A 12,698-nucleotide genomic window follows, 5' to 3' on the forward strand; every position below is an offset into this window, starting at 1 on the left:
CTTTGTTGTGCGAAAGTGATCTGAAAAATGTGGGCACGAGGTGCCATACGTGTAAGATTTGGAAGTTATGACTTATGATTTGAGATTAAGAGGAGTGGTACTTTGGGTAATTCTTGTTGTAACTCGTGCATTATGAACGATTTGATTAATTGAGCTGTCATCGGTTTTCCTTACTTGACCTCATTCATATTTCATCTGTATACTAACTAAGTTGTTGTTGTATTACCTGGTTATTTCCGGTTTTCATTTGTGCTTCTATTATTTCCACTGTTGGTTATTAATTCGTGATCCTTCTGTTGTTGGTCTTACATCAATGCTCTCTCCATTGTTAGCTTTACGTTATATCCTGCACAGGTTTACATGTCTGGTAGGTATCTTGACCTGACCTTGTCATTACTCTACCGAGGTTAGACTTGATACTTACTAGGTACCGCTTTGGCGTACTCATGCTACGCTTCTGCATATTTTTTTGCAGAGATCCAGGTACTTCTGATCTAATTGGTTTTAAGACTTATGTCGGTGCGACTGGAGACTTCAAGGTATACATGCTAAACGTTCACAAGCCCCGAAGTCACCTTCTGTTGTCTTTTATTTCCACTATTTACTATTATTTCGTAATAGTGATGTACTTTGTGTTCCTAATTGCTCTTAGAGAAGCTTATGACTTGTACTACCGGTTCTGTGTTTGTATGATCGATGTTGGCTCAGCTATGTTGTATCAGTTATTATTTAATGTATTGCAATTAAATAGTTAAATTTCAGCAATAATCAGCATATGTTAGGCTTATCTAATCTTAGAGATTATATGTTATCACGACATTATAAGGTGAGAAATTTGAGTTCGTGACAATAACTCATGACAGTGAAGCAGTGGAACAAAAAGATAGCTGGAAGATTAAGAATGATGAACTTCTACCCCTAGCATTGCTTATTCTGTTACAACTTTGAAAAAGGAGACGTGGGAGCAGTAGGATAGTAGTTATAAAGATTGGGGATGTCCATGCTTTATGGGTTTTTTTTTCTATTAGTAAATATCTTCCCTTATAAATACTTAATTACCATAAAAAAAATGACCTGTTGTGCACTTGGTATGGCTGTTCAACAGAACGGGAAGGGACGGGACAAAATTAACGGGACGGGACGGGACGACATTTAGCCGGGACGGTGGCGGGACGGGACGAAACGGGACGGGATAAACGGGATGAAACGGTAGGCCCATCCCGTCCCGCTAACAAACGGGATGGGACGGGACGGGTTCGCGGGCCTTAAGTACCATTTTAAAAAAAAAATTATTTAAGCATTGAGTTTGGCAACGGCTATTCTTTTGACAATGACTAAGTTTTTAAAGTTTGCAACATCTAGTTTTTTGACTTATTTAATAAACTTAAAAATTAAATAGAAATTAGGAAACTAAGTAAAGAATTATAAAATATTAAAACAAAAGACTTGTAATGAAATATTCTAGTAATTATAAATTTATAATAGAGTTATAATTTATTTAATATAATTTCAAGCCATTAAGTAACTAAATAAGAGTGTAAGACAATTCATAAAAAAAATTCAACGCTTAGAGCATTTTATTTTATTAATAGAACTTTCAAATCTCATATACAAATATAATTCTTTTGAAAAGCACATAATCTACGCAGCTACCTTCTAGGAAGGGTTCTGATTGAACTAGACCTCTTAGTAGCCAATTACAAATTATCATACTAATATTTGTAAGCTCCTATATAATTTCGTTGTAACTTATCTATAATTTCTCTCGGACATTGTTCTGGAATTGGCAATGTTGATTGATATTCCATGCCGTCATCGCTCTCAGTGCTAAGTATCTCATTGTATTCTTCTTCTTCCCTAGTGGTTAATTTTTTAAAACCAAGATTTCTTCTTTCTGAATTAATCCAATCTCTGAATAATACGGAAATCTCTAGAGTGTCCTCCGCTAATGAATGTCTATGATCTCCGATTTAAAATCTTGCAGCGCTAAAAGCACTCTCCGATGCTACTGATGATGCTTGAATAACAAGGATATCTCGGGCCATTATTAAAAGTGTTGGAAAAGCCTTGCCACGCTCCCTCCACCATGCCAAAAGTTGTCCGTTGCCTTCTTCGTCTTTAATACTTTCCAATCCTTGATTAAGATAAGAATCAAGTTCATCATCAATAGAGGAATCAAAACCTGTTATATCATCCATATCTTCCCATAGAACTTCTACTCTAGACTTAGAAGTAGAAGGAGCAGTTTCACCACCTGTTGTTTCCATAGATTTATATTTATCAAACATTGATCTAACATAAGAATATATGTTAGCTTAGCAGTCTTCGAGAGATGGTTGTTCATTTTCTTGAATTGCTAAATTCTCATAAATTTTACGAACAAGTCTCTTTGCATCTCTTAATTTTAAAGATGGGTTAAGTATAGTAGAAATTAAATAAACTTGGAAAATATGAAGAAAAAAAAATACTTTTAAAATTTTGCAATCATTTCATTAATGGCCGGTGCATAAGTTGGATTAGTTTTATACTTACCAAATACAACAGAAATTCTACAAAGTGTAATTTAATAAACTTAGGGATTATGTTAAAAGTTTGGGGAGGAGGGGGGGTATTTTGGGGGGGGGGGGGAGGGGGAATATGGCCGTTGGGAACGGCTATTTTTACAATTATAGCCATTGCCCAACGGCTATAATTAAATTAAAAAAAAGGATGCGGGACGGGACATGTGGGACGGGACGGGACAGGCGGGACGGGACGAAATGGGACGGGATAAACAGGATGAAATGGCCATCCCGTCCCATGCCGTGTCCCGTTTAATATGGGTCCATTCCGTTTAGAATTAAGTGGGACGGGACGGGACCGGGACGGCCCGTCCCGCTGGACAGCCTTAACACTTGGTTTGCAGCCTTGAAAACCGAGAAGATATCATTTGAGCTGAAGAGTTCGGAGTTCGGACAGCGGCGGACATTATAAATATGATCGCATTAAAATCAAATTCCATGGCCTCCATTTTCTTTGGTTTGTAACCATTGTGTTAAAGAATAGCAAAATAAAAAACTAAAGTAATTGTACTAAGATCTATCGGTGGTATAGTACATCTCGCCGCCCGCCTTTTCTTTCAATTGAAATCATTTCAGCCGAGGGCCGACAACTATTTTTTGTTTGTCGGTTTCCAACCTTTTTTCTCCTTTCGTAAGATTTTGTAATGTTAACTTTCTTTTTTTAATTATATCGGGGGAGGGGGAAAGAGAGCAATACTATATGATGGATAGAGTTTGAACCCTTCAACTCAATTATGAAAAGCTGTGCATTCATCTAATGAGCTAGCCCTTAACCTTTTAAAGGTTAACTTTGAAAAATTGAGTAACAAATATATAGTTGAAGCTATGAAATAATCTGAGTATTTAGTCCAAAACCGTAAGGCATTGGGGGGAGTGACTCAAGACTATTTAAACCGCTAAGAAATTCTTACACAATAGTAGACTGATTTGCTTTTCTTTGTCTTTCTCTTTAGAAGATTGCAAAGCGAAATTAATGTAAAGAGAGATCAGGCTAACAGGCTGAAGAGTGGGCCTGGAGTTGAGAGGAGAGTGAAGGTTCAACAGAGATAAGAAGTGGCATGAAGCAAAGTTTATGACTCGATGGGCTAAATTGAGAAGAAGCGTAGAGCGGTCGATGGGTTGAATTGAGAAAGAAGCCCACAACATCAACAATAGATAAAGAGGAGACAGTTATAGAAATGGGCTTAACAAAGTTTGCTCCAATACCATATGAATTGGGAAACTACCAGTTATGTCCATTTATAAGTAGTTCATTACAAAAATTGGTCAATTCATAAAATATTACTAATATTAGTCAAATATTACTAATATTAGCCAATTAGTTATTTGTAACCAAAAAAAGTCAATTTTTTTACCTTCTTTTGAGTGAGTGTTATTAGAATAGATTGAGTATATCTTAAGGAGCTTGAATCTCAGTTTTGGGATGATTTGGTGAAGTTTTGAGGTTGAATTGAAAATTCGAAGTAAAAATTGAACATGAAAAAAATGATATGTGTATCACACTGTGTATCATTTGTGTATCACATAGATATCATATTTGTATCAATTGTGTATCACATGTATATCCATGTATACATGTGTGTGAGATACATGCGTGATACATGTTTGATACATGTGTCGTAGAAGAATTTTTTGAACTCATTTTAATTACGAATTTTGATACAAAACCAATCCAAATCACCTCCAATCTTTCTCAAATTTTGTATATTGACTTATCTATATGTTTTCAATGATATACCCATTGAAAAAGTTCCTTTTTTGCTTAGATTTTGGGAATATTGTATATATATTTTTTTGTATTTTATTACCTTATTTGCTACCTCATCACACGTGTCTTTTATTACTCCTTACCAATGTGAATTTATGGTAACGAGTAGAAAACAATTACGCGAACTATAAAAATACATCACACGTCTTTTATATACCTTTTTACTACTCAATTTGCAGCAAACAATATGATAGTTTTTTGAACAGATTATGGAAAGTGGAGACTTCTTAATTCTTACCATACTTCTTGCTTCTCCTGCCAAGACTCAACAGTAACAAAAGGAAACTTCAAACTTGGATGTTCTTTCACGCATTATTATTTTTGTTTTCTTTCAAACTTTATTATTCTTTTCTCGGTTAATTTATATTACTGACTTGACAATTTTAAATTCTTGTCAAGTAAGTTCAACGAAAGAGTGAAAAGAGATTAAAAAAAAAGTTTGTTCTTAAGGTTCAAACCCAAAATCTTACAAGTAAAAAATTCTACTCTTTTGGTGTCCACTTTTCTTTCACATGTTTACTGAAGTTGTACCATCCCAAAAAGTTGTACTAACACATGGAATCATTTCATTGCCAATTCAAAGTTTTCCACTGAAGCCTTAATAATATTTCTTATATATATTCATCTACTCTTTCCTATAACAAATTCACAGGTTGCTTTACTTTCCCAGTTCACACCTCAACCTTTTCTGTTTTCTAGTGTAGCAAGTTGTACTAATTAGTGTTGGGATATATACTATTAACCATGGATTTTGGTTTGGATATAATATTTATTATGCAATAATTATTTATTCAATTTTAATAAAGTTTTAAATAGATCATATATTCGTTTGTGTCCTTTACTTATATAGTAGATGATTGAGTGTATAGAGTTTAGCTTATACACGGAAGATTAAATCATCGGTTCTTATAAGTATAAAGATCATGTTTACAATCTAATGATGGAATTGGACAAACCATCAGAAATGATTATAGCACAAGATTAAATATAATTTATCTTGATTATGGGAATGGTTTAATTCCGACTTCTTGTGCTAGTACATTTTGTATGTATTGAACGGGCCAAGTAGAGATAAGTATTTTATACTGACTTAATAAAATAAACTCTCTAGCCATTAAATATAGTTATATTCTTAATCTTGATATAATTATTATTAGATGTGTATATTATTATTGTTTTGATTTATTAAAAGGCGAGATCCTTTCGTGGGTCAATATACCTGGTAAATTGGATAATAATATTGTACATTGGCGAAGTAATAATTAGTTGATGGAATCCATGTTTCGGTCTAAAGATTGATGATACACCTTTATGAAAGCTTATAAGTTTTCATGTGTAAACCCTGCAGGTGAATTTTATATCCGTCACATGAAATAAGTTAAGCGAAAGTCTAAAGGAAATCATCAATGAATTAAATTATCAGTAATTTAATTTATTTGATTAGTATTTAAATCTTAACATGGGGAGTTAAATAAGATTTAATGGAAGAATTTCGAAATTGAACTGAGGAGTGCAATTGCGAATTTTTAGTGAAATAATTTGTAATTTATTATGGTAGTATTAATTCGCATATTTCTAATTAAGTCTATAATAGGAAGCCTCGTTAATTAAATACTGCGGTCCCTGCTGTGCCCGAATAATTAAGAATTAAATGAAATCATATTTCTTGGTGGAAAAGGAAGACCCAACAGATTTAGGAAAAGGTTTTAAACACTAAAACACGTGGCTATATAAAGGGGTCTTATTGAGGCAAGAGTTTTTTACTTCACGATTTTCCTAGGAGAAACTCGCCCACACGAGTTTCGCTAATTATGGGCATTATTCGAGTCACACAACAGAAGATTGTGGAACTGGAGGATGAACTCAGATTGTGGAATTGGAGGATGAACTCGTGGACGTTTTCGCTCTTGCTTGGAGTCTATTTTCACGACCGCGGTCACGCTTCAAGAGATAAGTATCGATTTTATGTTCGATTATAATCTGTGATTATGTGTTGTCTATATTACATGCAAGTGATCCTGGCTATTCGTTTCCGCTATTTATACATGTTTCCCAACAATTGGTATCAGAGCCTGCTTGCATCTAAGTAGATAACGTAGATGATATGTATATATGTGATTATATATCTCGGTGTTGATTTACGTTGAGAATGTACTGGTTTTGCAAATATCAGCTTTTGTGATTTTAAAAGACAGGAACGAAATTGCTGTTTGTTCTCGTTCTCAAAAGTAACGGCGTTTATGTTGGCCTTCAATGTGAATTTTAGTTGCCTCTCCTTTTGTTGATTGAGGAGGAAAAGAATACAACGTTGCCGCTAGGGTTCTCGTCTTAAAAGGAACGTGTCTGTGGCAATTGTTTTTTTCTTTTTCTATGTAGTTAATTAGAAAGAACTAAAGAAAACAAAAGGAGGGTCTCTGGTTGTTGTTTTTGTCGGCGATGGCATGGAAGTGAATTTAATTCACTGTTTTGCTATTTTACAAAGATTACAACAGTGGCAGCTAGATCCTTATTGATAGTAGTGAAATACTTATTATTAAAGGAAAGGTAGAAGGCAGCTGCGGCGTTTTTGTGGTAAGAAAAGATAATATTTTGTCTTCCAAATTAATTGCACATGGACGGGTGGTGGTTTGAACAAGTGGGTTTAATCACTATAATGTGTAAGATGACTGATTTGTTTTGTTTATATTGTTGCTCTATTTTAGGCATACGTGCCTTGTTTGATTGTTTAGCCAAGAATCAATGTTGATTAATGATGAATTATTGTGGCAGTAAAGTCATTATTTGGTTCTGTGGAATTATAGATTGATGGCTAACATGGGCTTTATAAACAAAGAGTCATAAACCAATAATGATGGCGTGCTATTAGTATCTACTGTTCCATCATGAATTAGAACTCTTTAGAGTTTGCAGAATAGTTGTCTGAGCCTTGTGCTATTTCATATTAACACGTATAAATTGAAATTTTTTAATTAATAAATAGTTACCACTAAAGTGATTTATTTATTTTGAATCATTGAAAATTCTCAATAGTGTATACGTGTGCGATTATGTCAATGCATGGATTGAGAGTTATGATAAATAAATAGGATCCACTAAAACGGTCTATTTATTTGAATCGTTGAATATTTTTAATGTACCATGTGTAAATTTGTCCTTGATAAGTTTACGCTAGTAGTAGAGTTTTCATCTATACCAAAGAGGTTTACCTCTTGATACTAGTGATGTTAAACTAATTAATAAGAAAAGATATTGAGGTTTTCACCAAATATAATGATAAGATATATCTTGGATTCTCATGTGTATAAAACGGCAGGACAATTTGATGTAAGAGGATATTTTGTGTATCTTACCCAAAGAAAGGACATAATCAATGTCATGTGCTCATGGAATAATTATAAGGATAATAGAAAGCATGATCATATTTATTTTAATCCATGAGAACGCCTAAAACAGTTAATCTCTGAATTTGGTCATGGATTTGGAGGTCATGAATTTGACGAATTCTAATTGACCTGAAGTAGATCCATTAAAAATGACCTGGTGATAAACACTCACTGCTATGCAGTAAATCACGTTGTTTTCTGGTGTTTCGAGGTCTTTTAGATGGGGTTTTAAGCAGTTTATTGGATTAAATAAGCTTTAAATATGAAAAACTATTCTTTCTATATCGGTTTTATTTGTGTTAAATCTGGAACATGATTACACATGATGATTTAACTTAATATGATATATGGAAAGAATGTAAATCACATTGGTTGAATCTTAAATTCGCCTAAAAAGACTTATTCGAATTTAGTCTAGTTTTGGTGATCATCATCTCCAATTGACTTAAAATTTGATGGGATCATCAGAAACGACCTGATAAGAAATACTCACCGCATAAATTATGTCGTATTTCGGCAGTTCGGGATCGCTTAGATGGGATTTTTGGCGGTTTGCGGGATTAAAATATGATTTGGATATGAAAAGTCATTCCTTTTATGTCAGTCTTATTTTTGTTAAATCTGGAACATGATGACGCATGTTTATTTAACATGAATTGATATATGGTTGGAATGTATATCATATTTTAAATTCCTAAAAATGCTTAAACGAGCATTTTGTGAATTTTGGAACTTAATCCTTAGAGAATATTTCATGGTTGTGATCAAGTGGTGATAGGAATTAACCCCTATGGTCTCCACTATTTATTTATAGTGATATAATAAATTTACGCGTCGACTTTAGGTCTTCCTCCATATCGGATAAATTTATTATGAACTCACTGAGTATAATTACTAGTAGTTGATAACATGTATTGACTCTCCATCTGAGTTTACACGTTGAATCAACTTTGTAATTATAATGCAACCATGATTAAGTGGTGATAGAAATATATATCTATGGCCTTCCTCTATTAATTTCAAGTGAGTGTAAATTTAGGCGTCGACTTTAGGTCTTCCTCCATATCAGATAAATTTATTGTAAGCTCACTAGGTGAAATACTAGTTATTGATATCATGTACTTACTCTCCATCTGAGTATACATGTTAGATCAATGGAACTAGAGTTGTTAATTATGATGTTCACTTAGCATAAATTAACAGTATACTCTCCATCTGAGTTAGGTCTATTTTAATTTATTGGAGTGAATAATCTGTCATTGTGTATGTATATTGCATGAGTAGCTCGTTTCCCATCGAAATTTGTTGTTCAAGATGCATATATATATATATATATATATATATATATATATATATATATATATATATGCATGTAGTGTGTTTAAAATTTTTCGTATAAATAGTTATATACAATTGACTAAAAATAATAGTATACTCTTCATCTGAGTTGGTTCTATTTTTTTTGGATTGTATAATTCTTGTTTTATATAATATACTTTGCATGAATGACTCTTTTTCCATCGAAATTTGCTATTCAAGATGCATGTATGTATATATATTGAATGCAATCTAAATTTTATTATTCGGTGTTAATTGACTTATTATGATCTATTTAATGTTGTATATCTCTACTCCACAATGACTTCATGTAGTTTGTCGTATCACTTGTCAAAAATTTTCTTTGGTCGTGATAAGATATTAATTTGATGGATGCCATGTGTGTACCATTTGCTATAAGGAATTTAATTCCGGTTTTTGAGCAAAATAAGAGATGGATATTTAGTTTATTTTAGAATAACTCTTGTGTTATTGAGCTTCATAAATATTCTATCTCTTGTGGTACATGAATGCATGACCTTGTTATTGTTAATGTCTCTCCTGAACTGAACAATATTAGTCTACCTTATAAGAGAAAATGTTCTTCAAAATTGAGTGAAACTTATCTATGCACTTGCGTCTAAGTCATAATTATCTAGATAGGATTTCAGTTGTCAATGATGAACCTTAAGGTTCATTGAAAGTAGTGGCACTACCAACTTATGGATCCTGTTTAGAAGAAAATATGATTAAGAGACATTTCTACTCCAAAGGAAAGAGAGGTGGTGATAAGTTAGAACTAATCCAATTTTGATTGTGCTGTCTAATGAATATATAGGTAAGAGGTGGTTTTGAGTATTTTATGATATTCATAAATGATTACTCGGACTATGAATATATTTATTTGATGCACCGTAAGTCTGAATACTTTGAATAATTTCAGGATTTTAAGACTTGATACGGAGAAGCACCATGAAAATATATTAAAATTACTACGATCTGATTGTAGATGGCTAGCACTTCTCTATAAAGTTCATTAGTTAATTATCAAAATAGAAGATTATATCTCAATTGTCTACACCGAATACTCCATAATATAGTGGTGTAGTAGAGAGAAGAAATAGGACTCTTATGGAGATGTTTAGATTAATGGTGAGTTACTCTGATTTATTTCTTTTTTCGTTATGGATATTCCTTAGAAACTGCAATTACATTTTGATTTTAGTTCTTTCTAAGTCAGTATCTTGGATCCCATAGAACTGTGGACTTAACGTAAGTCCGGTCTGCGGCAAGTTCGGATATGGAATTGTTCAATATATATATACTGAAAGGGAAAACGGATAAAATAAAATCAAGGATGAATGTGCGCGTTTATTGGATATCCAAGGAAATAGAAGGAGGTTTATTTTATTTTTCTAAAGAAAAGAAGGTAATTGTTAGTACAAATACTAGTTCTCTATAATAGGATTATTTAATAAACTATGTTCCTAGAAGTAAACTAGTTTTATAGGAACTAAGCAAAGAAATAACAAATGAATCATCTAAAATTCAGGTGCTCAAGAACATATAACTTTATATGTCGGAATTGACGTTCCATTGCATTAAAGTATTGGGAGAAACGTTAATAGACAAAATTTACTACCTTCAAGTAGTGGGAGTAATGTTGAGCAGAGAACACTATAGGAAGAAGTCATTAATATTTCAATACCGCAAGGTAATGAAGATAATATCAGTAGTACTTCGTCGTAATGGGACACTAGTAAGGAAAATCATAGTTTGGTATATACTCTTGGGAGAGTTTCATAACAAAGATCCCTGAATAGCTTAATACTAAACTAGTTAGTTACGACAAACTAACTAGTTAGTTAGACAAGATGGGTTACTCTGATGGTAAGCACCCTCCACTTCCAACGAAGAAGTTGTGAGTTCGAGTCACCCCAAGAGCAAGGTGGGGAGTTCTTGGAGGGAAGGATACCGAGGGTCTATTGGAAACAGCCTCTCTACCTTAGGGTAGGGGTAAAGTCTGCGTACACACTACCCTCCTCAGACCCCACTAGTGGGATTATACTGGGTGGTTATTGTTGTTGTTGTTGTTGTTGTTGTTAGTTACGACAAAGCACTACTAGACAAAGATTGCATTTGAAAATAACTTGGCAAGTTCCTTTTAGCAAAAGCTTATTGTCAGAGACTTTTAATAGTCTTGCAAAAGGATAGCTGTGAAAGTTATAGATGCATGGTTATGGGTCTAAGTGGAAGATTGTTAGGGCATATACTATTAACCATACATTTAGATATAGTATATTCTAATAATTGTCATGGTTAAAAGTCTAAGTGGGAGATTGTTGGGATATATACTATTAACCATGTATTTTGGTTTGGATATAGTATTTATTATAGAATAATTATTTATTCAATTTTAATAAAGTTTTAAATAGATAATATATTCGTTTGTATCCTTTACTTATATAGTAGATGATTTAGTGTATAGAGTTTAGCTTATATACAAAAGATTAAATTATCGGTTCTTATAAGTATAAAGATCATGTTCACAATCTAATGATGGAATTGGACAAACCATCAGGAATGATTGTAGCACAAGATTAAATATAATTTATCTTGATTATGGGAATGGTTTAATTCCGACTTCTTGTGCTAGTACATTTTGTATGTATTGAACGGGCCAAGTAGAAATAAGTATTTTATACTAACTTAATAAAATAAACTCTCTAGCCATTAAATGTAGTTGTACTCTTAATCTTAATATAATTATTATTAGCTGTGTATATTATTATTGTTTTGATTTATTAAAAGGCGAGATCCTTTCGTGGGTCAATATACCTAGTAAATTGGATAATAATAATGTACATTGGCGAAGTAATAATTAGTTGAAGGAATCCGTGTCTCGGTCTAGAGATTGATGATACACCTTTATGAAAGCTTATAAATTTTCATTTGTAAACCCTGCAGATGAATTTTGTATCCGTCACATGAAATAAGTTAAGCGAAAGTCTAAAGGAAATAATCAATGAATTAAATTATTAGTAATTTAATTTATCTGATTAGTATCTGAATCTTAACTGGGGAGTTAAATAAGGTTTAATGGAAGAATTTCGAAATTGAACTGAGGAGTGCAGTTGCGAATTTTTAGTGGAATAATTCGTAATTTATTATGGTAGTATTAATTCGGATATTTCGAATTAAGTCTATAATAGGAAGCCTCGTTAATTAAATATTGCAGTCCCTGTTGTGCCCGAATAATTAAGAATTAAATGGAATCATATTTCTTGGTGGAAAAGGAAGACCCAACATGTTTAGGAAAATATTTTAAACCCTAAAACACGTGGCTATATAAAGGGGTCTTATTCCATAAGGAGGCAAGAGTTTTTACTATACGGTTTTCCTAGGAGAAACTCGCCCACACGAGTTTCGCCAATTCCGAGCATTATTCGGGTCACACAACAGAAGACTGTGGAACTGGAGGATGACCTCGTGGACGTTTTCGCTCTTGCTTGGAGGCTATTTTCACGATCGCGGTCACGCTTCAAGAGATAAGTATCGATTTTATGTTCGATTATAATTTGTGATTATGTGTTGTCTATATTATATGCAAGTGATCCTGGCTATTCGTTTCCGCTGTTTATACCTGTTTCCAACAACTAGGACTAGACA

Source organism: Nicotiana tomentosiformis, chromosome 10 (genome assembly GCF_000390325.3).
Source record: "Nicotiana tomentosiformis chromosome 10, ASM39032v3, whole genome shotgun sequence".
NCBI classification, from domain to species: Eukaryota; Viridiplantae; Streptophyta; class Magnoliopsida; order Solanales; family Solanaceae; genus Nicotiana; species Nicotiana tomentosiformis.